At 38.9% G+C, this 27,503-nt stretch overlaps 2 long non-coding RNA genes across 3 annotated transcripts in view; one reads left to right on the top strand and one right to left on the bottom strand.

The window, feature by feature from the left end:
* The window catches only part of LOC113658218, a 58,848-nt gene extending 38,266 nt beyond the window's left edge, over window positions 1–20,582 (bottom strand). Inside the window, exons 1-2 of the long non-coding RNA XR_007139297.1 lie at window positions 20,415–20,582; window positions 17,865–17,926 (exon numbers count right to left, since the gene is read on the bottom strand). This is a non-coding gene — a long non-coding RNA (uncharacterized LOC113658218). The remainder of the gene's footprint in view (window positions 1–17,864; window positions 17,927–20,414) is intronic.
* Window positions 19,107–21,396, top strand: LOC113658219. Of its 2 annotated transcripts, none has more exons than XR_003444338.2 (2): window positions 19,107–19,523; window positions 20,579–21,396. It is a non-coding gene; the product is annotated as an uncharacterized LOC113658219 (long non-coding RNA). The 2 variants fall into 2 exon arrangements; XR_007139296.1 differs by having other exon boundaries at window positions 19,107–19,720.
* The last annotated feature ends 6,107 nt before the right edge of the window (window positions 21,397–27,503 follow it).

The raw sequence follows: 27,503 nt of genomic DNA, 5'->3' as shown, positions 1-27,503 counted from the left end.
GAGACAAAAACAAAGTTTCCAGGCATATGGCAGACGGATGATAAATAACTTTTGTAAAAATGCAATGTGCACAGCACACGAGTGACCGCAGAAATACCAACACAGTGCTCCTTATATTTAACCCTGCTAATCAGGACCTGAGGGGGAGTTTGGGGAGAATGAGATACGCCAGTCCGGCTCTAACTAGATTGAAGACCACTTTGGCATTCAAAACAGAGGACTGGCAACTGTCTGTGGGTCTGTGCGTGGCGCTCCTCATAGCGATACTATCAGCAGTGCCTTTCAGCGCTTCCTGTGGAACAGACAGCCTAATCGAATAAGGCGAGGCGAGAGCTGCCCGAGCTTTTAGACCAAAAGCCCCCCTCACATCCAGCCACTTTTAAAGCCACTCTGCTTACCCTCCTTCTCCTCCACACCCCAAGTTTTATTTTCTTCCCTCGAGGTGCACTCATCATTGTGAGCCTTGAGTCATCGTTGTTCCTGTCTTAACACGGACGTGGGTGGGGGAGCACCCAGGAGCTGGTGGCAAGGTTACAGCCGGGCCGAAAAGACACTCGTATTCTGCCAAGCAGGCAGAAAAACTTGCAGAAGGATTGGGAGAGAGAGAGGAAGGAGAGCGGAGAGAGGGAAGCTGAAGCGCACTATGCTGACGGGCTAGACGTCACTTCGTTGCTGTCAGGAATGACAAACCCGGACATGCATGCTGAGGAACTCAGCTCCGGAGTTGAGGCTTACAGTAGATAACGATTATACAGTAAAAGTGTTATGCTTAAAATCCAGGATGAAAAAGTTCAGGGAACGAAGAGGAAGAAAGAATTTCTCCTAGTGACGTATTTCGTAGGAAATTCTAAGAAATGTGGGCTTTTGCTCCTTAAAAAGAAAGAGAAGGTCCCAATAAAGATAAAAGTTATTCATAAAGCATCTTAACCCTTAAAATAGCTCTTAAGGTCAGAACGTGTGAGGAGTAGAGAGAAGGACTTTTAAGAGTCTTAAGAGGAGAAAATGGCTGAAAGGTGAAGAAGGAGAAGAAATGTATTACAGACTAATATTTAATAATGATATAATGATTAACTGAGTTAACAAGTTAATGATACATGAGTTAACGATACATAGTACAGAATATATACCAAAAATAAAATAAAATAAAAAATATATATATATATATAGACACAGCACAGAATATATACCAAAATATATAATGTATAATATATAATATAAATATATAATATATACAAAATATATATTGACACAGTACAGAATATATACCAAAAAAAAATTATATATATATATATATATTGACACAGTACAGAATATATACCAAAAAAAAATTATATATATATACAGACCAAATATATATACAGTACAGACCAAAAGTTTGGACACACCTTCTCATTCAAAGAGTTTTCTTAATTTTCATGACTATGAAAATTGTAGATTCACACTGAAGGCATCAAAACTATGAATTTTTACGTGTGTAATTATTACGTACATAACAAAAAAGTGTGAAACAACTGAAAATATGTCGTATTCTAGGTTCTTTAAAGTAGCCACCTTTTGCTTTGATTACTGCTTTGCACACTCTTGGCATTCTCTTGATGAGCTTCAAGAGGTCGTCACCTGAAATGGGCTTCCAACAGTCTTGAAGGAGTTCCCAGAGATGCTTAGCACTTGTTGGCCCTTTTGCCTTCACTCTGCTGTCCAGCTCACCCCAAACCATCTCGATTGGGTTCAGGTCCGGTGACTGTGGAGGTCAGGTCATCTGGTGCAGCACCCCATCACTCTCCTTCATGGTCAAATAGCCCTTACACAACCTGGAGGTGTGTTTGGGGTCATTTTCTTTTCACACTTTTTTGTTATGTACGTATATAATTCCACACGTGTTAATTCATAGTTTTGATGCCTTCAGTGTGAATGTACAATTTTCATAGTCATGAAAATAAAGAAAACTCTTTGAATGAGAAGGTGTGTCCAAACTTTTGGTCTGTACTGTGTATATATATATGGGTATATATTCTGTGCTGTGTCAATATATACTGTATATATTATATTATTTGTCGAAAGGTGTTGATTAATTGGACAGATCTGCCATTAGCCAGTTGTACACTAACTAAGGTTTATGTTAATGCACTTATTCTGATATCTTATTGTTTCTCAGTTTCTTTTCTTATCCTATTCATAACAAAAAGAGAAAAAAGGATAGGCTGGAAAAAGGAACGGCTGCTTATTACTGTTATAACATATAACAGGAATTAATGTTAGTCTCATGGCTGTTTCACAATATTAAGTGTAACTAGAAATGGCTAAAAGAGATGACGTGTCCTTGTGTAATTCCGTAATTGCTGACAAATTGCTGTGAAATAAAACACTTCAGGACACGTTGTTTTAGCAACATTATCAGGTGGTAGCAGTGACTCCAGAAAACAGCTCATAGCGTTTAAATGATTCCTTTACATTTCTGATACCTTTTATAGGTTCTTTATAGACTCCAGAAATATTGGCACCCTTATGCATTTTATTTTTGCAAAACATGCTGATGGTGTATATGGACAAGTTCAAGACTGACATCAAGGCAAGTTTCCAAAGTTCAGACACTTTTTTTTTAGGATCGACTACTTTTGGGAGGAGGTTATGGAACATAAAATGCTAGTAAAAAGGATTTTATAAAACTCTTATCTATGGATGCTTTTTGCCTCATTCGCATTCCTTCAAATTGTACACTGTACATATTTATGAATCATCAAATGTTCATATTTTAAAGACATTTTAAATCTTTTTGTTTTATGTCGTTATTCAGCAGTTTGTGTATTTTGATGCAATAACTAATTTGATGAAGTTCATAATTCATGGAGTAGTTTTAATTAATTCATTAATTATATTTCTGAGGATGGAAATTATCGAAAATATTCTTGTCCATAATTTTGGTAGAAAAAAAAAAACTTTCCTAAAATATAAATAAATATTAACGAAAAAAGGGAGAATGTTGTGTCATGTATTTTGTATGATCACTTGCAGGCTCTTTTGAATCTTTATGTATTATGTAAATCGACTGTACTCGATCAAATTATATACAGTATATATACTCTGTGTGTGTGTGTGTGTGTGTGTGTGTGTGTGTGTGTGTGTGTGTGTGTGTGTGTGTGTGTGTGTGTGCGTGTGTGTGAGACACCTTTGATTTACACGTTTGACTTGTAAAATGGTAGATAAGGCCAATTTAAACCATCTGTACAAACTGGCCTTCTCAGCTGAAACACTCTGCCATACAGATTCCTTTGTATTATTCCTTTGTATTCGTCTTTTTTCCTCCTTTTCTTTTACAAAAGGTCTGTAATAATAGATAACAAACCACAAACCGAGCTCCTGTTTTCGATATCGCGTAATCTATTTCTAGAAAATACAATTTGCTTGTTTTTTTTTAAAACAGATTATTGACTTGCTATACTGTATGTAACCATTAAATAAAGAGTCCAGAGCAGTGAAGGCCTTTATTAAACATCTGGAGAGCACGGACGAGTCGTGTCTGAAACATGAACTACAGGCTGATAAACTGCAGGCCTTTTCCCACACCTGGATCCAGCAGCAGGCCTGAGGGCAGCCTTGGCCACCACAAAAACTCTTTATTAAAGATAAAAAAGACAAACAATGATAACCGTTCCTACATGGCAAAGTTCACTGCGGAATAAGGCGGCTTTTCATTGAGTTTTTTTTTTTTTTTTGAAGCCGTTGTATTCTATGAGTTGGGGAAAAAAAAATCGGCTCTGAGTCATCTAACTGCCTTTTCGGATAGATAGCCAAAAAAATTTGTTATGTACAGTAAACATTCGGCTCCATAGAAACAGGTAGTAGGATTTGGACATATTGATGAGGTAAGCTATGAAAATACCATGGCAAGACTTAAAGTTTTGTTGCATTGGAGATATATATATATATAGATATATAGACATATATATATATGTCTTAGCCACTTCACACTAATCTCAAATAGTGCTCTGTTCAATTAAAGTGATTTCATACTGGTGCTCATAACAGGACACTCACACTTTGCTATAAACACAAAAACACGCCTTCGAAGTCATCGCTCGTGACTCGTGGCACCACAAAATTTAAAGCATTTAACAATAAAAAGATAAGGAGCACTTTAAAAGATGTTAAAAGTACAGCCATAATGTACAGTACACCATCAGAGTGATTGTCTAACTGATGGGCTGTCCGGACCGTTCATGTCTCTCCCTGATGTATCACGACTTATAAAAATCAGCGGGTTTTAAACAACGCTTAGCTGTTTACTGAGCACGTCAGGACGAACGGGATAAGATAGGCAAAAAGAAACCAAAAAAAAAAAAAAAAATCCACTGTCCTAAGTTGTTCTGCCATAAATCATGGGCAGTTTATTGCCTCTAATAAGTTGATGCAAGGCCGTTTTTCTTGCGGCCCATCATTCAAACATTTAGGGCATATTTACAAGGAACTTGTTAAAATATTTAATAATATTTAGTGCCAATTTCAGAGCAGCCTGTCAGCGACGAATTTATTCCCTTTAAGTGTTTAAAAAGGCGATGGCATGAATAACCAACTGTCAAAATTGCCTTATTTGCATAGACAGGCCATAACTCTGATACCTTGCATTAAAAAAAAAGAGGTTTTTAACAAAACGAGCCATAAAACTAGCGCTCGGTGTGATTGATGGCGCACAACTCGTCGGTAAAGTCGCAGCAAACACAGGCAGCTCCGTAGCTACAGATGCGAGCGAGATCATGGCAGCTAATAAAGGGACATATATCCTGGGCTCTGACTTATTTATCCCGCAAGGATGAGCACAAGATGGAACAACTTCTTTAATTAATTGTGATAAAAAGCTAATTCGGAAAGCGCGTCACTGCGACGAAGCCAAAGTAGCCTTTTAGCTGCAAATCATCCTCGGGGATGTCAAATGTTTTATCCATAACTTTCTCATTTAAAGTCAGCAGTACGTGAGTCCGCTGTTGACTAGTTTCGTCTCGGTGTAACGATCAAGATTGATATTTTATGAACAATCAGATGCCTGAGCAAAGCCTGAGGTGGCTCAGTCATGTCATGTCCTGGCTAGCTGAGATGTTTTCACTTGTCCTTAGGGTTGTGTGAGTTAGAAGTGGAGCCTTTTGACCTGACAGTGGCCTGGCTGGTGTACGGAGAGAAGGGCCCCGTTGACGCTGATTGCAGGGCTATGAGTAGTCTATCCCCTGTGCCCTCTCAGCGCAACTCTAATTAATAGCCTATTCATCTTCTCCGATCTGAGCCTGCACACGGCGTAATATATGGTTAGTTTGGCGAGCAAGCTATTAAAGTGCAATAACCAAGTGCAGGCACTCAATTTGGGAGAGTAGCACCTTCTTACCATAGAGGGGAAACAATTAATTTGTTTGATGATCCTCTGTAGCCAATCGCTTGCCTGAATTTGTTAAAGGCTTCGAGACATGCAAACGGTCACGTGTTGGGCCAAGGGTTTGTTTGTTTTTTTCCCCCTTCTTTCCTTCGTCACCACAAGAAACACAAGAAATCGCTCTGGATGGTTCGCGCGTCTCACGTGTAAAGACGCCCGACCCGTCTCCAGTAGCCTTTTCATTAATAATAATAAAAAAAGTTGACCTGAATGATGAACATATTTCATTTGCAATCATAGTTCTTCAGTGAAGAGGACTCTTTAACCGAGGAGAACAGTGAGTCAAAGTGTCCATTACGATACTTCAAAATAAATAGCACAGATTAGATTTCTGTCACATCTTTGATGGTGCTAACTGCTGTAATACAAGAAGTGTTCTTTTTTTTCTTTCGCCTCTGCTTCACTTAGCAGGTGCCAGTCACCTGCTGCTTGACATTGGGGCAATTCTTTGTGTCTATATCAAATATCCTGAAGGTATATCGCAGGGTGTGGCTGGTATATGCAGAGCAACCATGCAAAGCAAACAATTATTTAGAAATCACATCCCATAATATAACAGGATCCCAAAAACTTACCTAGAACTGGCAACGAACCAGTGAGATAATGAACAGTAAAGCAAACATGAAGTGGTCAAACCTAGCACATTATTTAGCTCTATAAAACACACACACACACACACAAACACACACACAAACCTTTTTTTTTTTTTTGGATCTCATGTAAAACCTTTTAAACTCATTATTCTTTTTGTTAGAACTAATTATGTTTTTTTTTGTTTTTGCAGCTTGAGACACTAATTGTCTTTTTTTTTTCTTTTTTCTTTTTTTTCGGGATGATAGCCGAGATGGAAAAAAGACACTATTTCCAAGTCTCCTTTACCCAACTTTAATTAAACTCTTTCACCAAATCAGGGGTGTTTATTTGCGAAGATAACTCCTCTAAAACCTGCTTCAAAAGGCACACAATCCAGTAATATGTGGAATGTATAACACTAACCAGATAACAACTGTAATTTTGTCAGAGGCATGTTTCTGAAAACGAGAGTTCGTGACCAGCATGGGTGAAACGGGGTGTGCCACAGATTTATCAGCCTGGCATGATCCACTTCATTGATCCATTCATTAACATTGCACTATCAGCCCGGGGACAATATTTGCGAATCAATGTCACGTGACAGGACCTCGTGCTGACTAGCCTTTCACCGATACAGAAACGGCGACAGCAACCAAACTGCAGCTGTGTGAGGATGAGAAATCAAAAACAACATCTAAAAAAGAATAGTTACAGTACGTTGCCTACAGCAGCCAATCAGGAGTGAGGTACTGTACGGCTGACCCGAAACAAACTTTGCGTTTTCGACGCAAAGCCAAACACGTCTTTCCTGTCTGTCTCCATACATACTGCACTATATAACACTATCACAAGACCCAAAATAGAGCAGCTAAAGAGCAGGCCATGAGCCATGAGTGTTTGGAATGTGGATTTCAAAGAGACTGACAGCAGAGGCTGTTCCTGAGATCCTGAGAGTTTCTTTATCCCAATAAAACTAGAGCGCTTCTTTCTAAAAGTAGAGAGACCTTTTGTAGATTTAAAATAATCACACGCTCACGAATACCGAACCTTCTCGATCTCGACCATCGAGAGCGATTACTATTTATTTATTTTTTTGTCACGCTGGTTCTTTCTGTGACTAAAAGGACAGGTTATGTTGACAAAAAGAAAATGTTCCCCACCCATATTCTTCTTCTCCACCCAAGTCAAATCCTGCACGCTGTTGGGGTGCGGCTGTAGAATAAACACCAAAAATGTATTTGTACATTCTTTTTTTTTTTTCCCATAATGATCACATGATAAAGCATAATTATGGTTAGTGTGTTGTGAGTGCCATGCTGTGACGAACACGCCAGGCCTCGGTGTTATAGATCTCCTCATCTCATATCCAGAAAAATAAATAAACAAACAAACAAACAAACAAAGAAATAAATAAAAAAAGAAGAGGATTCATTAACTAGTTATCAAATAAGAAATTGTGGCTGCACCTTTTATGGACATGGACTATTGAGAATAATGGCTGATCAGAATTGCTAACACAACCACCTACTGTTAGAATCCAATATACTTCGTGTTAATGTGGGTTTGAAATCTATTCATTTACCACTTATCAAGATTCTTAACTGAATTTTAAGCTGATCGTGTAAGAGCTATTACTGCGAAGCAGGATCAAGCGGATGGATAAGATTACGTCATCCAGGATAACTGTCTTCTCACGATATCAATGATGTGAACAGTTTAAAGATATAAAAATAAAGAACATTTATTAATGTAGCTCAGAATCTCTGTAGTGCTGATGATACCAGTGTTATTACTAAATGGCCTTTTTATATCACGCATCGTGTTCTGAGTATCTTCTATCTCACACTGTTCATCTTTCTCAACATTCCTGATCTTAAATTAAACCCCAGCGATTGCTCTCAACCTGCTGATTCATTTTGTAGAACAGAGCCACTGGCTATAGCTGGATGGGGATGTGTTATTATGGTGAAAGTTGTGTGTATCTTTATTTAATGTTCAGTGTGTGTTTGTGTATCTGCTCTTAATCTGAGTGTTAATCTGCTGTAACATCTATCTATCTATCTATCTATCTATCTATCTATCTATCTATCTATCTATCTATCTATCTATCTATCTATCTATATATCTGTCTGTCTGTCTGTCTCTCTCGCTCTCTCTCTCTTCATCTCTCCTCTCTGTCTGTCCCCCACTCTCACCCTATCTATCTGTACATCCATATATCCGTCCAACTATCTCTATCTATTTTCCTTTCTCTCTATTTATCTATCTCCATATCTACCCATCTTGCTCCCATTCTATCGATCTATCTGTCTGTCTGTCTGTCTGTCTGTCTATCTTTCTATCTTTCTATCTATCTCTCCCTCACTCTATCTATCTATCTATCTATCTATCTATCTATCTCTCTATATATCTGTCTGTCTGTCTGTCTCTCTCGCTCTCTCTCTCTTCATCTCTCCTCTCTGTCTGTCCCCCACTCTCACCCTATCTATCTGTACATCCATATATCCGTCCAACTATCTCTATCTATTTTCCTTTCTCTCTATTTATCTATCTCCATATCTACCCATCTTGCTCCCATTCTATCGATCTATCTGTCTGTCTGTCTGTCTGTCTATCTTTCTATCTTTCTATCTATCTCTCCCTCACTCTATCTATCTATCTATCTATCTATCTATCTATCTATCTATCTATCTATCTATCTATCTATCTATCTATCTGTCTGTCTATCTCCATACCTGTCTATCTCTCCCCCACTCTCTCACACTATCTGTCTATCCATCCATCTGTCAATCTCTATCTCTATATATCTGCTTATATTTCACCAATTCTCTCTCTCTCTCTCTCTCTCTCTCTCTCTCTCTCTCTCTCTCTCTATCTATCTATCTATCTATCCGTCTGTCATGCTGGTAGTAAGTCATGTGCACGTATTCTAATATATTATTGGTTTTATAACAGCAACGATCACAGGGTCTTATATCGCAGATGCTCCACATAACCTGACACTAATAATGAACAGATGTGAAACAGATGTAAAATGTGTGTTTGTTGAACAAAGAACATGTGGTTGATACGGTGAGGTGTTCGGTAAGGAGATGTTTATTTAACATTCATGGAAGGAGTCTCCAGTGTCGGCGCTCACTGTAAGTGTAACAGGAAAATCCTCTGGACAGACGACCTTCTTTTGTACTGTTTGGTGTCTTGGTAGATGAAAAGCTTTGGCTAAATTAAAGGCTGATGTGCTTGATGCTCGTGAATAAATAAAAAACTGTCCATGTTGACAAATCAGGACAGATGAGTTCAGGACGGAACTGTAGCTGATCTCGTCGTCCTGCCACATCACATCGTCCCGCTGTGTTTTATTCCTTACATAAACAACTTTCCACTTTTACTTTCACACTTATCCAGAGCCACATAATGAAGTATGTTCTTCTAATCTATATTACACTCTCTAAACAAAATACTACCCTGCTGCTAGGACACATAGGTTCAGGGTCTCGGTATACTATCAGACACATGTTAGAGAGAAGTTTACAACAGCAGCAACAAAAAAAAACCAAAAATATCTCAAGGGTTATTTTTTATTAATCCCTAGTTAAATGTTGTAGAGAAAGCGGAATAACAAACATTTACTGAGAAAAAGAGGCGAGGAAAGAGCCTGCAGCCGTGTTATGGCAGAGAGAGCGAACAGGCCAGAAAACAGACATCTCATTTCATTTCAGAAGAATTTCCCTTTCTAGACGTTCGGCTTGACAAACAGCTCCAGGCTGCTCCCTCGTTTTTTTTCCCTCAGTTATCTGTTTTCTGCTAACGAGACGTCACTAATATGTTCTGGTATGCCGGGTGAATGGGCAATTTGATTGGCTACAAGGAACTTAATGATGTATATCAAATGTGTGAGGACAGCTTCGATTTCTTTGTTGATTTTTTATTTTTTTTTTGTAATCAACCGTAGTTTGTTGACAAGATTTTTCAGAAGCCTTTGCCTTTTCAAGCAGGCTTTAATCTCAAATTAGGAGTGATGAATCATTTCCACATTGCCACCTCCTTTTGCCAATCTAACAGCCTGTTATTTGTGCATTTCATATTTTTTTTTCAGTTAGTTAAATTGCAAGGACATGCGCAAGCACAACTGAGGCGATGTAATTAAAAGAAAAAATAGTTTTCTTGCCTCTCACCACAAACACATGCCTGATTGTATACCTGTGTTCCTTTTAACTAATTAAAACAGCAAATCAAATACTGTAAGTTGACGCTTTACTTAAGCCCGCAAGACAGTCGAGATGCGGATTGTGTTTTATTGTTCCTCTCTACAAAAACGGTGGCGTATTCTGACTTAATTTACACCAGTGTGTCTTCCTGAGAGCAGTCTGCAGTCGTCTTTAAACGGCTCCATTTAAAATGCAATTTGATTAGCTGCCAAATTGCTACCAAGTCTGTGCCGCTGCAGCGCCGGGGTGGGGCTAAAGATTTAATTAGCATTTCTACATAAAAGAGAGATCTTTGTCATGTTTTGCATGATGCATCCCAGAATGACCAGTGCTTTCAAAGCCCTTTCGCTCCAGTGAGTTATTAATCGATCTGAAGGGAGATGACAAAAGAACGTGGAGTAGAGATTTACAAAAAAAAAAAATAGATATATATGAAAGAAAAAGCAAACCAAAAGCACAGAGAGGTCCTCGGTGGCATGGGCGAACCCATAGGACCGCTGCAAGTTTTTAAATAATCCAAAAGTTCTTTAATCACAGTTTAGTAAATTGGCTGGTACGACGGTAAGGGGACGGCTGCGGCGTCCCACAGCCGTTAATGAGATTCGCTCAGGGTTTCCGCCATCTTTAAAATATTTACTCCGTCCCAAGGCACGGCAATATTGTCCTAGAACGAGGAGATAAGAGCTGAGGAGGTGTGCTGAAGTTCTCCTAATCAATTTGTTAATTATTATAGGAGAGGAGAGGAATCCCTTCTGGCAGAGCTGGATTCTAATAAATGCTGAAAATTTTATTTACTCAGCATGCCAAGTGGAATTCTGAAGTGGAATTAGCGCAGAAGGCTGATTGAGAAACGCTATGCAGCGGCGGTGGTCTTCTTCAAGGGGGAATAAACGCACGAGGTGTCCAGAGGGAACACAACAGACCGGCTGTGAGTCTAACAATACCGCACAATACTAAAAAGAAATGTTTCCTCCGGCAAGGTGACGGTGAAGTTTTCTTTTCAGAAAACAGAAGCCTAGGGTCATTAACTAGCCAAAGAAACCCTTTTTACCAAGAGAAAAATGGAATTCAAGCCTGTTTTGGTTGTGTCCGTGTTGAGCACTGAATGTCTTTGTCCTGTCACAGTCTACAGTGGTGGTTAATGGCTCGTATGGAAGTAGACACTCAGGGATTAAAGAATTTGTATGGTTTTTTTTTGGAGTTTTCTGTTTTTACCTAGCACACTAGGGGCAAATATTTTCATAGAAAAGATTCATAGAGCGGTTAAAGCACTAGGTAATTAACAGGAGGAACTGGGTTCAAGCCCCAGCACTGACAAGCTGCCACTGTTGGTTCAACCACTAAAATTCAATGTAGAATTTTCCAACAGAGGGAACCACATTGAAAGCCAACATTTTATATCAAATTTGTGGCGATAAAATAATTAATTTCTTTACGCTGACTAAAAATGTCTGATAAGTCAGCAGAAACATCAACGCACCTTTTGCAAGCAGCACTAAAGTAGCCCTGAACTCAGAAATCTGATTTAGTCTGTTTAGAAAATAAGACAAGGCAAACAAATCTGACTAACATGCCAGTTTCATGCCAGTTTCATACACTGTGCTAGCTGCAAATGCAGAACATGAAGGTATTGCTAATTTGCATATTCATATAAAGGAATGCATATTCATAAACTCTGGCATTTGTAATGAGGATGAAGGTTTAAAATTGTTCTTGGGCCATTTTTAGTGGTTTCCTGGGCATTAAAACCCAGAATAAACAATTTATTATTAACATAGATTATTTTAATGGTTTAAAATTAAATGTTAAGGGGCACTTTCAAATCCTAATGAATTAATAAACAAACGCAGTGCATGTGAGAGGGGAGGGAGAGAGAGAGAGAGAGAGAGAGAGAGAGAGAGAGAGAGAGTGTTGGACAAAAGAAAGAAAAAAAGATGAAAAGGAGAGGAGAGGAAAGATATGGAGAGAAGATTTTTATACAATTCAAAAAGAAAGAAAGAAAGATTTCTAAGACAGACAAAATATATAAAGGCAGAGAGAGAGAGAGAGAGAGAGAGAGAGAGAGAGAGAGAGAGAGAGAGAAAGTTGGACAAAAGAAAGAAAGAAAGAAAGAAAGAAAGAAAGAAAGAAAAAGGACAGAGAAAGAGAGAGAAAGAGAAAGAGAGCGAGAGAGAGAGAGAGAGAGAGAGAGAGAGAGAAAGTTGGACAAAAGAAAGAAAGAAAGAAAGAAAGAAAGAAAGAAAGAAAGAAAGAAAGAAAGAAAATATATAAGGCAGAGAGCGAGAGAGAGAGAGAGAGAGAGAGAGAGAGAGAGAGAGAGAGAGAGAAAGTTGAACAAAAGAAAGAACAAAAGATGCAGGAGAGGAGAGATTCCTTAGAGTGATGTTAAAAAAGGCAAAATGAGATACCAGGGATATCAAAGACAAGAAAAAAGAAAGAAAGAAAGAAAGAAAGAAAGAAAGAAAGAAAGAAAGAAAGAAAGAAAGAACTTGCGGTGATAGATGAGATCTGGAGTTTATGTGTGTGTGTGTGTGTGTGTGTGTGTGTGTGTGTGTGTGTGTGTGTGTGTGTGTGTGTGTGTGTGTGTGTGTGTGTGTACAGTATAGCAGTAGCAGCAGTAGTAATTGCCACACTGTTGGCAGCATGTGTACAGAGCGTGATGGCTCGGCTGCAGTGTGAGGCTGAGCTGCGGCCCCTGCGCTGCACCGGAGGCCAAACTCAACACTGAGCCTGTCAGCCACAGCGGCCTGCCTGCTCCTGAGGGTTGAGAGGAAGAGCAGCCCCTTTCCCTGACCTGCCCCGTGGCCACGGCCCTAACGCCCTGCCTGTCACACCCCACCGTATGTCACCTACCACACCGGCATCAATTACCATAAAATAAACACTCCTCCACGCCTCAGCGCAACACCACGCAACCTGTGATACACCACGGACAGACGGGAGCTAATACTTTACTTTACAGCACCGTTTCAACTGTCTGACAGCCGCTCGGAGAACCGGGTGAACATTCTCCTAGTGAGTGTGAAGCGTAAACCAGAAAGGATTGAGTTCCAGCTCAAGGGGTTCTCATCAGCTAAACCTAGTCTACATACTGCCCCTAGTGGACAATAACCCAATGTACACAGTCTGGGCAAAGGGATAAAAAAAAAATGTGTGTCACTTCCATTTAATTCCTTTATGTTTATATTATTTATCTGTAGAATTATATTCTTTTGTATAATTCTATGTAGATATGTTATCTCTATCTTTATGTTTAAATACAATTCTGATACACATGTACACAATTTATTCAACCACCAGCTTTATTTACATACACCCGCTGACCACTTTATTAGGAACACGTGTACACTTGCAAGTTCATGCATCAGTCAGTGACGAAAAAAAGATACAGATACAGGTCAAGAGTTTGAGTTATTGTTCACATAAAACATCAACATGAGGAAAACCAGATGGGATGGTTTGAGTATTTCCGTAACGGCTAGAAACGTAAAGGTTATACTGAGTGGTGCAAAAAATAAAAAACATCCTGTGAGTGGCAGCTCTGGTAACACGAACGCCTTGTCGAGAAGAAAGGGCTGAGGAAAAGGTCCAAACGAGAAGGCCACTCTTTATCAGGATACCAGCCATTTCTGAAACACTCAGACCCGGCAAAGTCACTCAGATCACATTTCCATCATTTGGTTGTTTGATGTGAACATTAACTGAACCCTTGACTTGTATCTGTGTGATCTTACACAGTGTGCTGCTGCAACATGACTGGCTGATTGAATAATTGCAGGAATTGACAAAAGGTACATGTGTTTCTCTGTAGAAAGATTTCTGTAGAGATTTATCTTCTCTACCTGAACCTATGGAGGGAGTTGACTGGAAGAAGATTTTGTATTAACCCTTAGAACCCTGGATGTGATGTATTGCAAGGCTGCCACATGATTGACTTATCAGATAATTGTAAAGGTGTTCCTATTAATGTGGCCAGTGAGTTCTAAAGCAAATAACAGTGTTGCTCTTAAAAGTGGCTTTTTTTTAAAACCGCTTTCTCCGTATTTTCCCACAAGGCTCCGTGTTGACAAGCCGACTTCTGATGCAAATCGGCATCGCACTTCCACCTGGTTTTGAGCACTGCTTATCCCGCACAAGAGCATGCTCGCCAACCCAAAACGGAAGACTTAAAAGAGGCAATTAAGCGATATCACAAACAGCTCGTTTAGCAGACCGAGGCACAGATGAATCAAAGGCTAAACAAACCCCACTGGGCCTTCAAGACAAAAACAAGCAAAAGGAAAAAAGAAGAGGCCGTTGCTGTGACATTTTGTTCCTCTCACCTCAACGCATGCCAGTCACAATGGACTGCTTTGTGCAGGTTCTGGGCTCTGATCACCATGACGATGGCTCTGTGCCACCCGACTCATCCCTTGGGGGGGCACGGCTGCACGTTGCCATCCAAAGCTGAGCCAGGAAATACAACGGGGGAAAAAAGATGCTCCTACAGGTGCCTGCTATGATGTAATCTCACCAACCTGCAAGTCCCAAAGGCTCGTCTCCAAAGCTTCCTCAACACTTTCCATCTGAGAGCCGGAAAAATAACAGCGCCATAAACAAGGCGTGTGTGTGTGTGTGTGTGTGTGTGTGTGTGTGTGTGGGTGGGTTTGTGGTGGAGTAAGGGGATGGGGGTGTTCTGTGTTTCACTTATAACCTCTGAAAGGGCAGAAAATAGAACAAATGGCCTATGCTGAAGGCTCCGAACATCTGTTTGGATGTAAATCATCTTTACAGTGACACACAGACGCAGACACGGTGCGACTACGAACCAGACAAAGGGCAGCTCCTTTTCGGAGATCTGCCTCTGTTGCGCATTTGTTTGCCGCGGTGCATAATTGTGTATTATTCAGATGTGGACTGATTAGAAATGCAGCGGCGTCTGCAGTACATCACTATACACTTCTCAAAAGCTGGGCTGCCTTAAAACACTAAATCAGCCGAGCTTCTAAAATGCACAGACTAAGAAAAATAGGAATAGAACACAGCGTATAAAGTGTAAGCTGACACGGCGTGAAAGTAATGTAGTGTGTGAGAGGAAAATAAACTTATCTCAAGAGGTAAAGAAAGAAAGAAAGAAAGAAAGAAAGAAAGAAAGAAAGAAAGAAAGAAAGAAAGAAAGAAAGAAAGAAAGAAAGAAAGACAATAACACAGAGACAAACATCAGTAATACAAATGTGCCACTGTAAATTTGTCACTGTATATCTGTCCACATGCTCTAAATCCCTCTGAACTAGTCAACCACCTCAGCGTGATAATTCACTAAACTTACTCGTAAGCTAAACACGGCTTTGCTCGCGCGATCGCTTAATCTTCGCGCAATCGTAATAAATACCTGGCAGCATAAACGACTGCACAAACGCCACAACCCAGTCACTGTTCGTTCCTGCTCTGCTAACACACATGCACGCTCTTCTCTTTCTTACTGCATGCTTTATATTGCAACAGAAAAAAAAAATCCAACCAAAATAATCCAAATGAGAAATAAATCTATTTCAACGACCGGATGTTCTGAAATTTTTTCAGAACTTACTGCTATTTTTCCGGATTGAGACTGCAGGTTGAAATGGGGGCGTGCGTTCAATATTTTACAGCCTGTTTAATTTTCTGTCACTACACGTTTACAGAAAGCTTCGCTTCATTACGGAAGCCAGAGTTTCTGCAAATTCCCTGCGCAGGAGAACGGCGCATGTGCTAGTGTCCCTGCTAACCTTGGCCAGTGTTAGGATTACCTTGCATTTACACTCAGTGCTCCTTCTTTCCTTAAGACTTATTAAGAATGATAATGAGCTCGGAAAGGGGCAGCATGTCCCTTTCTCTGTCTTGTTAGCCCGGTCTCCTATCCTCCCTCCCCTTGCTTCTATCTCTCTGTCTCTCCCTCTCTCTGTCCCTGTCGCTCCCTCTATCCACCCCCCCTCTCTTTCTCTCTCTTTCTCTCTCTCTCTCTCTTTCTCTCTCTCTCTCATATCGAAAGAGCCTTGGACAAATTACCAAAATGGCCATTTTTATCTATGAAGTGAAGGCTTAAATCGATACTTATTTCATGCCTTCAAAATCAACCCTATATTACAGTTGTCGCCATGATTTGTTTATTTTGCTCAAGATTCCCCATCCCTGCCTTTCGGTTAAGGGGAAGCGCTCGGGATGCAATTCACCTTGAACCTCAATTATATTGGATTTCTCCACAGGTTGATCAAGCATGCAAAGAGGACATTTCCCCTGCACTAAAATAAAAATAATAACGATGATTAAACAAACATGAGGCCCGGCTTGCTCCTACGTCAAGAGCGGTAGATTTTACACGACCCGCGATGGTGTGAATACAGATACCAAATCATTACATTGTGCAGTTTACAAAGTGGAGGTATGAAAAAGCAATTACACTACATCTCAACTTGTGTCAGGTATAGTGTGGAATTACGAGTGTGTATTCGCAGAGCCAGGGCCGAAGGTCAGATAAAAAGGCAGGAAAAAAAAGATCACTTAAGCCGTGAGCGTCCGAGGCGACTGCCAGAGTGGAAAAAGATGTATATAATCTATACGGACAAGCAACAAAAGTATTATTTAATCTGTGACTCAATACAGATTTCATAAAACCGGACACGATACCTGAGACGTCAGACATTCTTACAGTATTATCTACTGTATAACAATATCAGGTTCTTGTGTTCGACTCCCAAACTATCTAATAATGTCTACATGACAGATAAAAGGAATAAAGGAAGAAATTCTACATCTTATATGGAAATGGATATAAATAAATAAATAAATAAATAAATAAATAAATAAATAAATAAATAAATAACAGTAGCCATTTCAGCAATGCTAAAGCAATTCCATCGTACTCTGCTATAAGATCATGTCGGGAACATTTCCGACGTTTTTTTTTTTTCTCACCGGTCATGGGCAACATCTGTGCATTGTGTGCTATAAAATCTATACAGTGTCTGTTATCTAAAATATATTCACAGTTTGCTTCCAGATTCCCTGAGATGTCATTTATAAGCAATTTCATAATTGACAGCGAGGCCCTGCATCCTCTTGATTCAGGTACAAAGGGAGGGAGAGGAGAAGAGGGGAGGAAGTGTGACGGGAAGAAAATAAGTGACAGATGGGCATGACAGTGCTTCATCAACACGGAGACAGCTGAGCACCTGTACAAGTGCTCGGGCCAGTGTGAGATGGCTGGCTGTCCAGATGGAAGCACACCTTCAGACACGAGCCACATGCCGCTACATTCCACAGCCACTCACTGCGGCACAAACACCACAAGTCACACACACTAATCAACTGTAACATGCGGCCTGTCGATAATCACCGAGCGCAAAGCAAAGCTCTGATTACTCGGTGGCTGAATTTAACTAATAGACCTGAATTCTGTCCAAACACACATTTTAAATCGTAATGCCCGTGTAGAATTCATGCTTGATGACTTTGGGAAAGAAAAGCAGCCCCAGATGCATGAGAATGACACACAAGTACAAACACACAGTACTGTTTCTCTGTTTCACTTAGCAAAATGCAGACAAATAAAATGAAACCTATTGCTAATAATGTGCAAAAGCCATTTAAGGGGAAACAATTTAAATAATAATGATTTATCTATGATTGAAAATATGATTTGTCTTTACCTTCACCTTGATACCACAGGCATTTTAAATATGAGATGGCTTTCCCCGAATGATTGGTTTAACTGAAGAGAGAGAGAGAGAGAGAGAGAGAGAGAGAGAGAGAGAGAGAGAGAGAGAGAGAGTAATTAATTACTTATGTGAGCCATTGCATGAGAAAGACAATAAACCTGCCTGGTCGCCATGGATATGACATATTTGCTCTGAAAACAACACAATAATTAGCAAAGAAGGAAGATCCGGCGAGAATAAGCACACCCCAGGGTTTAAAGAGCCCATGATCTTTTCTGACTCTTTGTTGTCTTCAACTTGTGGCAAATTTTGCGCACAAAAAAACCCATACAGACTGCTCATATTTACCGACTATGTATGGTATAAATATTACTTATATATTTAAAGGGTTATATAAGGTTATGAGAACACATAGTGTAGAAAACAGACTTTATTTGTAATAATTGTCAGCAAATAAAAAAAAAACAAAAGTATTATTTATTTTATTTTTTTTTTAATTCAAATGCAGATTCTCTTCTCTGCGTCGGAGCACACGAGGAGTGTGGGAACAAATGCACCGGAGCAAATAAATAAATAAATAACACCAGATGAGTAATAAATAAGTAAATGTATTGTAGCAAATGTAACAATAATGAGCAGTAAATAAATAAATGCGGTATAGTCACCAAACAAACAAATAAATATGAATTTGCAGTAAATAAATCAATTCATTACAACCAATAAATGAATAAATAACAAACAACGAATGATGATGGATAAGTGGCATGTGGAAGCCATCTTTTACGCATGTATCTAATCAGTCGTCAAAGCCTGATATTAGTATGTCATTCTTTTTATCATAGACATTGTGTGTGTGTGTGTGTGTGTGTGTGTGTGTGTGTGTGTGTGTGTGTGTGTGTGTGTGTGTGTGTGTGTGTGTGTGTCAAATGCTGTAAACCAACTGTAATCTGATGTTATATAAATCAATCTAAAAGCAGCAGAACTAAGAGCTACTGCTCTTTATTTATGAACTGTTAAAGCAGGATATTTTCTGATGAGGAGAAATTAAATCCTACTACTGTACTAAAGAGTGTGTTTGTGTGTGTGTGTGTGTGTGTGTGTGTGTGTGTGTGTGTGTGTGTGTGTGTGTGTGTGTGTGTGTGTGTGTGTGTAAACAGCTTAGCACGCTAACTTTAGAAACCTCAAAGGGACTACTAGGCTATTCGGACACTGTGTGTGTGTGTGTGTGTGTGTGTGTGTGTGTGTGTGTGTGTGTGTGTGTGTGTGTGTGTGTGTGTGTGTGTGTGTGTGCAGGCGGATACAGAGCGCGCGGGCTCATTCACACGCGCGCGCACACACGCCACACTCGACCGGACGAAATGTAAAGTAATAATAATACAAAAAATAATTTAAAAAAGGTGCGACCACGACGTATAATTCTCATTCAGGTCGAATTTGGCCGGTTTGCTAAAGGGCGCTAATATCGCGAGTATAAAAACGGATCGTACTCAACAACTGTCACAAAGTGTCACGAGCCCTCAGCTGTCCTCGCGCGCTGGGAGATGTGATAACTGCACACGGAAAGTCGAGCTGCGTCTCGCGCTTCAACAACAGCATCAACAACAACAACAACAGCAACAACAACAACAGCTTGCAGCTCCTATAGCTTATGTAACACTATATTCAACTTGACTACATGTTATGCACGTTTATAAGCTTTAATAACGCAGTTCTAAAAGAGTTAGAGTTGCACATGACAGATTGTCACCTTTCTGTTCTGTTTCTCTTGTTATTGTTGCATGTGAAACTTCTTTTCACACCCGCTTTCACTTCGCACCGCATCACCTGCTGTTCCGCGACACGACCAGGTAAAGTCTAAAAACTCTCATAATCACATCCAGGAGCCATAACACGCCTATAAAACATGCTGCCCATGATCTAACACGGTGTTCTGTCATGATTTTAAACGAAGACAACAAGTACATCGCTATAACAACTTTTTACCAGGCACGTGCGTTAGCGCGCGTGCGTTATCCATAATTAATAATGCATCATTATGGTAAAAAAGCTTATAATTAGAAACTGTTTTAATTGTTTTGTTTTTTAAACAGCGTGCACGGCTTTAACTTCCAGCTCCCAAAAGCCGACAGGTTCAGAGTGACTTCTGTGTGTGTGTGTGTGTGTGTGTGTGTGTGTGTGTGTGTGTGTGTGTGTGTGTGTGAGAGTGCGTGTGCGTATGTGAGTGCGTGTGTGAGTGTGTGTGAGTGTGTGTGTGTGTGTGTGTGTGTGTGTGTGTGTGTGTGTGTGTGTGTGTGTGTGTGTGTGTGTGTGTGTGTGTGTGTGTAAGGCTTACACACTGTAATGAGCGCCGGTCTCTGTGCAAACATATTTAAACGCAATAATAACTAAATAACATTATGTGGCTCTCGTGCACTAAAGATCACATGGGGATATTAAACTTTGCACTTTTTTAACGAGAAGAAAAAGAAGAAAAAGAAGAAGAAAAAGAAGAGGAAGAAGTGATCAGAACAGTTAGTCGATGGTTGGAAATAAAAGTCTTACCTGTGTTCAGCACTTCACTGGGGCTTTCCTTCACTTTCCAACTTAGGAGAAATGTTGTGGGGGGGAAAAGAGGTGGACGTTAAAGGGAGCATGCGTGATCAAAGTTGCTTCATTTTTTTTCTTGTGATGTGTGTGTTATTATAGCATTTTCCTATTTCTAGCAGAGGGCGAGCGGGGCGGAAGATGTGCCCTGGAGAGAGAACTGGGAAGCGGAGTCATTAATTGAATTTCACAGAGAGCGGCTGTGAGGCGGAAAATCCGGAACGGATTCATCTGCACTGACCCGGGACCTTAACCTGCTCAAAGAGGGCGTGTCCTAAACATCAGTGACATATATACAGTATATGAATATGAGCGTGGCTTCTAATATGGCAGCACTCAAAGATGTCATTTTTCTATATGGGCTGATTATCATTACATACCACATCATTTTCAGCTAACAGCACAACTCAGAAATAAGTTCCATCTCTATCACGAACTTTAGGTTAATATTAGGTTTAATTAGGTTGTAATACATTATTGTTTATATAGTAACTGCTTGTTTACAGCAATTTGTACCACGAACGCTCCATATAAAGGCTAATAACAAAACATGTAACAAAGTATTGTGGTTTAACGAGTAAAACATATAACCCTTGATATTGTGACGTGATATTGTATATATTTTTAGGAGGATTTATTTTACATTTTTGTTAGTTTTGTTAAAAATAGTTGTAATCGCTTTGTAACGGTCAGTTTCCCAGCATGGGAAAGTTTTTAATACAATGGAGTTTAAATTTTCTCTTTTGTAAATTTTTCTAATTTTGACACAGAGAGAGAAAGAGAGAGAGAACGACTGTCAATTGCATCTATAACTTTCTGTGAGCATCACCAGGAACTAATTTGTCTCTCAGACATGTCATGAGTTTAAATCTAACCATTTACCATTAAAATGTTTGACTTGCTATTCATTAATATATTAAACATTCTAATCACTGGCAAATCACTGTGGTCTAAGTGGAATACTATACTCCAGACCATGCTGTTAAACAAAAATAATGCACTTCAGGGAGGTCGTGGCACACCACTTGCATGTTGTGCTGCATCACACCACCCCCTGCCATGTATTACAGACAGACAGACAGACAGACAGACAGACAGACAGACAGACAGACAGACAGACAGACAGATAAATAGAACTTTATTGTCATTGTATAGTACAGGTACATAATCAATGAAATGCTGTTTAGCATCTAAAGAAGATCAAATAATAGGGGGAAAAAACTGCATATAAATATGTCAGTATATGTACAACAATAAATAAAGTTATGCCATGTGGTATGTGCATAAGTATAGTAAGAAATCAAGAAATATACAGTGTATGTACTGATAATATACATAAACATGTTCATGGATTATGTATATTATCAGTACATATTATCAGTTCATGGATTATGTTCATCATTAAACCTAAACATGGATTATGTTCATAGTACTTTCTGGTTCCTCAAATAATAAAATAAATCCATAGCAAATCAAAACTCAGAAGCAAAATCCTAATTGGGTTTACCTGTCAAAAATACAAGCTAATTGAGCTTATTGTAATAAATGTTTAACATGTAATAAACAACATTGCAACTGTGACTGATATGCTAATAGTTTTTGCTATGGTCAATAAAATGTTGAGAATATAACAATTACATTATCAAAGACAATGTACTAAAATTCAGTTATTATCCAGTCCCAGTTGTGAGATATATTAGCTAGCTGGCTATTTATGTGTGATGAGGACATATTCAGATTGCATAATCACGTGTATTTATAGATCATTCATTTAATAAAATATATTAAACAATGAATATACTTTTTTATAATGATTTAAAATTACATGGTAAAGGCTAATTTAAAAGAAAAGGCTGTTTAGGAAAGAGTGTGTGTTTACAAATATATATGAACAAATTCTATTTAGCATATGGGCTGCTAGCTAAAAGGCTAATTAGCAGTGAGTATACTCTATATAAATCAAAACACCCAGTTTATTCTCTGGATTTTTTATTTATTTATTTATTTATTTATTTGTTTATTTGTTTTTTTGTTGAAGTTCATGTCAAAAGCTGTGTGTCAAAAACAGACTGGTATATGACATTATTGGTTCTGGGTTAGTTCATTTAAAACTAGAAAACTAAAATCTAAAAAATTGCCATTTGATCCTTCAAATCAGTTAGTATTAACTAGTATTAAATTACTTTGTAAAGCATTCAGTAAGTACAGGTTTGCTAATGAAATGGAATCTGACTAAAATCAAACTGAATGCCACAGGAAGTGGAAAGTAGAGTGAAAATAGAAACTGCATTAAGAACACAATACTGTGAGAATCATGACTATAAGTGGGTGATGATGACAACAAAACATCACAGTACTTGACATTTTCACACGAACATCACACATACTGAACATACAGCATATGCATACATGGTTGCACACATATACATATATTTTGTTCATTTTCAGCATGGGATGCCAGGCCATGACAGGTTACCGTGCTTTCTCTCTCTCTCTCTCTCTCTCTCTCTCTCTCTCTCTCTCTCTCTCTCTCTCTCTCTCTCTCTCTCTCTCTCTCTCTCTCTCTCTCTCACTCTGTCTCTCTCTCTTTCTCTCCCTCTCTCTCTCGCTCTCTTTCTCTTTTGCTCTCTCTCTCTCTCTCTCTCTCTCTCTCTCACTTTCACTTTCACACACACACACACTCTCTCTCTCTCTCTCAGACACTTATTCACACCTAGGGACTTTCATATATACAGTCCATCTCCTTTCATGTTTCTGAGAACAAGAACGAGACAGACACTAACACAGACAGTAATCTATGCTCAGGATCGACCTGGGGACCGTGGTGCTATGAGGAGACAATGCTATCCACTATCTGCTATTGCTGGTCTACTCGGTTTTGACTCTGCATCCATTGGCCCTGGTGTTGTGTCAGTTAAGGTTCTGGGTTGGTGATTGGAAGATTGGGGTTCAAGCCTTGGTGCTTGCCAAGCTGCCACTGTTGGGCCCTTGAGCAAAGCCCTTAACCCTCACTGCTCCAGTCTGCTGTATTATGACTGACCCTGCACTCTGACCCAAACCTCCAAAGTTGGGATACATAAAGGAAAGAATTTCAATGTGTTCTAATGTATATGTGACAAAATACAAGCTTCTATTTTATTCTGTTGACACATCTGTGACAAAGGTGGTCTTATCCCTGACACTAGTAATATGATTCTATGAGGATGTATCACTGTGAGACTGTAAATCTAAGAGATAATATAGCAGTTTATAATACATTTAAAAGATATCGCTAAAGAAGCTGACCTGTGCAATATAATTAACCACATTGTTATAAATACTCCTGAATTCCGTATGCAGGCTAACAGATCCAATCATTTCTGAGGGTTGTTGTGTATACCTTATTTGTCGATTTTTACATATGACCAACCGTGAAACAGGAAGAGAGAAGTAGCAGACTGAAGTGATCATTGCTCCCTCTGACCCTTAGCACACAACAGTACAATGCTCATAGATTCTGATAAAAAACCTTTACCGCAGTTTAATAAACTGCTTATAACATTAAGTACAGGTGATAATATAGACCCACTTTCTATTCCCTCATGTGGATCCATTTTAAAGGACCACTCCAGAGTTTTGCAACCTAAACCTAATGTAACCTAATCGTGTGTATGTGTGAGTAACACAGATACATTTCTCTGCACTGAGAAAATAATTCAAAATGACTGTATAATGGAAGTCTAGGGGCAGGTGTTGGGGCAATCGAGCTCTAAATATGTACAACCCATTAATTCAGAGAATTTAGTATTGATTGCATACCAGCCTATGCTATAATTTTTATTTGTATCCATGTATATGTGTCAAGAAACAGCTTAAAATAAAATATAAGTTTACACTGCACAAAGATTGAACCGACTTTCTTGCTACAGACAAAAATACCACACTTCATACAAGTTCCCTCCAGGTCCTGTGATTTTGTGATTGTAGAAATTAAAGCAAATTCAATCAAATTATGCAATATCTATTATTTCTGCATGTTTGGGCCAAAACACATTGTATGATGTCATTACAATACACATTCAGCAAAATCCCTGTTCAATTCAAATGCATCGAACATGAGTACAGAAAGTAATCATTTGTGTGTCTCCAGTGGAAAGAGTTTTAAAGAAGAATTTTGACATTTCATCCATTCGGGTCATTTCTCACAAAAAAAAAAAACATTCAAAACGCTCAAAAGCTGCCTAGCAAGTTGAAATAAAAAATAAAAATAAAAAGCATGATCAATATCATGTTGTGAATTCCTGGACGGACTGATAATACAATCATTTACTCTTGGTCATGAGTAAAGACTGAATGCCAAAGACAGCTGACACCTTTTTATTCCTAGATTTATTTTATTTAAAGTATGTTCGTCGCTGCTACAAGATTTGTCTAAAACCTTCCAATAGCAGGACAGCACAAAATCTTCATTACATCGAGCTCATATTGAAGAATTGGTATTCCATGTTGTTGATCTTCCTTCCTACAATGTGACAAATAAGATGGACAAAACCGCTATACGGTTGCACGTATGCATTTGGAAGAGGATAAACAGCACATTTCTGTTTTAATTCAGCGTAAATGTATTACGCTTCCCAGTGATACAGCATAAGCGGAAGTACATAATACAGAAAATAGAGGGAAAATTAAATAAAAAATAATAATAGAGGGAAAAACTACCATTTGTCTTTAAGTTAATTTTTTGTAGGTTGAACAAAGTTCTTTTAAAGGCATATATGGCTTCTAGGGTTAGACTTAAAACTATTAATATACTGTTATTATACTGTATATATTAATATACTTTTGCATGAGCATCAGTATTTCTGAGACTCCCAAGAGATCACTGATAATGTGTTTTAAATCTAAACCTCCCCTGAATTAATTCTGTAGTCTTGTTAACTATTGACAAACAGATTATTGCCAATTAGCAGTTTTCTGATGTGTCCTGCTCTACATAATAAGGAATTTGAAGTGATCGATTGCACAGTCAACTAAAGAGTTAGGTCTCTGATCTCTCTGTCATCCAGGGACAACATTTTATAAGTGCGGCGTCACTGCTTATGTCTTTTAAAGAGAACTTATGGCAGAGTAGCATAAAAAACACAGATAATGATGACATTGTTTGAATAAAATGATTGCTGATTCCACCAGGCTGAGAAAATACCCGATGTACAAATCCTGTAAATCGTCTGAGACGCGGGAAGGAGTGAATAGATTTGTGTCAAATTCACACTATGGAATAAAAAACTCATTATTTCAAGACCAGTATTATGGCATTATAACAATTTGGAAATAAATTGCCTTTAAACCTTTTTCCACATATCAGTGACCTTCTACTCTTTTGGCTATTAATGCTGAATAGAATAATATTTCAAATCTGCGAGTTGATAAATATTACAAGACATGTTCATAGTTCAAATCCCCATCCTATTATTGCCAATGGGATACTGTTACAAATCGTACATATTTAATGTAGAGAAAGCCCACCATGTTCAGTAGAAGTGCTCATGTTCTGCGGTTTAAACTGTTTGGTTCAACACTTTTAAATAGTAGGTTTTAGCATCATGTCACAAGAAAGTGCTTCCCTGAGGTAATATAAGAAATCTGCCAGCAGCCAGCATACACACAGGAAGCTGAGGAAGGTGTTGATAGTAAACTGGTGGTGTTTTTTTCACAGTAAGTTACGCTATGCCACATAAACACATTTGTGAAATGTTAATAAAGTGTAGTCTCTGGGTGATTTAAATGCATCTGCGTAGGTCTGCAGGCAAAAGACAGAATGAAGACGTTGAACTCTGATTATGCCACTGATTCTGCATACCCATCAGTCAATTCCCCTGATGTTGCAATACGGTGATACAGAATAATTATGTAGTAAGAAAGACCGAAAATCAATACATTATTCTGCAGATCACTTGATTCAGTAATGACCAGCACAATTATTGCCGTCCATTGATTCATTAGGGCCACTCTCAAGGGCAGACCTTACAAACCCCGGAGCCTACTGCCTCCTCTAGCAGTGCCATCTCTAATTATGAAACATTAAAGGCTAATAACGAGGTAGCACAAGGTTAGAAGAGCCATACTGATAAGCTGGACCATCTAGAGCAATTATTTTCCATTTTTTGTTCATCTGGTCAGTTCTTGATCTTAAGCCATGCTGTTTTATAGCAGTATTATCATGAGCAGAATATTACAAACACTTCAGGGCTCATTTGAGCAGGAAAAAGAATCTTTCCTCTAAGAATTGGGCGACCTGATAGACTGAAGTGCACTTATTTAAACAAAGAGATCATTCCGCATTTCTAATAAATGCACTAAAGACACTAGGTCTGCTAGAGCTGATAAATAGAAATTGGCAAAACTGACAGAGAACACCTCTGACATTCACATTGACTAAGTGATAAAGCACTGTCCATATGGCAATGCTGATGTGTAAGCAATTTTGACGTAAAGACACCTGCACCGTACGTAGTCAGAAAACCCTGACACTGGATTTACTGGATATTAACACCTCTAACCAGCTGAGCAGAGACATTTTGACCCTTCGGTATCTAAGCAGCGTACATCCAGTGCACCAAGTGAAAAAGCTTACAAAGTCGTTGGAAAGAACGACAGTCTTCAGAGTTACACAGTTTATCCATCATCCTCATTCATAAAAGATGCAAAATCAACATTAACTTCAATTTTTTCACTGGTAATATTCCACCAAATGAACTATTTTTCTATTCACATGTTGTGTGAACAGGAAAGTACAACAAACTGAAGTGTAACTGAACAAAAAATGCCACATTGTCCTTAATGTTAATACCAGCATAGAGCCAAAGAACCTTAAGGAGAGCTTAATGAAGGTCGACGGTGATACTCAGCTGCATAGCATGGAAGGGCAGTCGACTGGCAATCACCTTAATTAGATGAAGACTTGTACAAAAACAATGTCCTGCAGATGCATGCGTCTGTCTTCACAATGGACGTTAGAGGTGATGGCAGCTGCCTGTGTTCTGTAAATAAGGGTTAGAGAGGAGATGG

Source organism: Tachysurus fulvidraco, chromosome 23, assembly GCF_022655615.1.
Source record: "Tachysurus fulvidraco isolate hzauxx_2018 chromosome 23, HZAU_PFXX_2.0, whole genome shotgun sequence".
Classification (NCBI taxonomy): domain Eukaryota; kingdom Metazoa; phylum Chordata; class Actinopteri; order Siluriformes; family Bagridae; genus Tachysurus; species Tachysurus fulvidraco.
The sequence above is the reverse complement of the archived record's forward strand: the minus strand, read 5'-3'. Positions and strand labels throughout refer to the sequence as shown.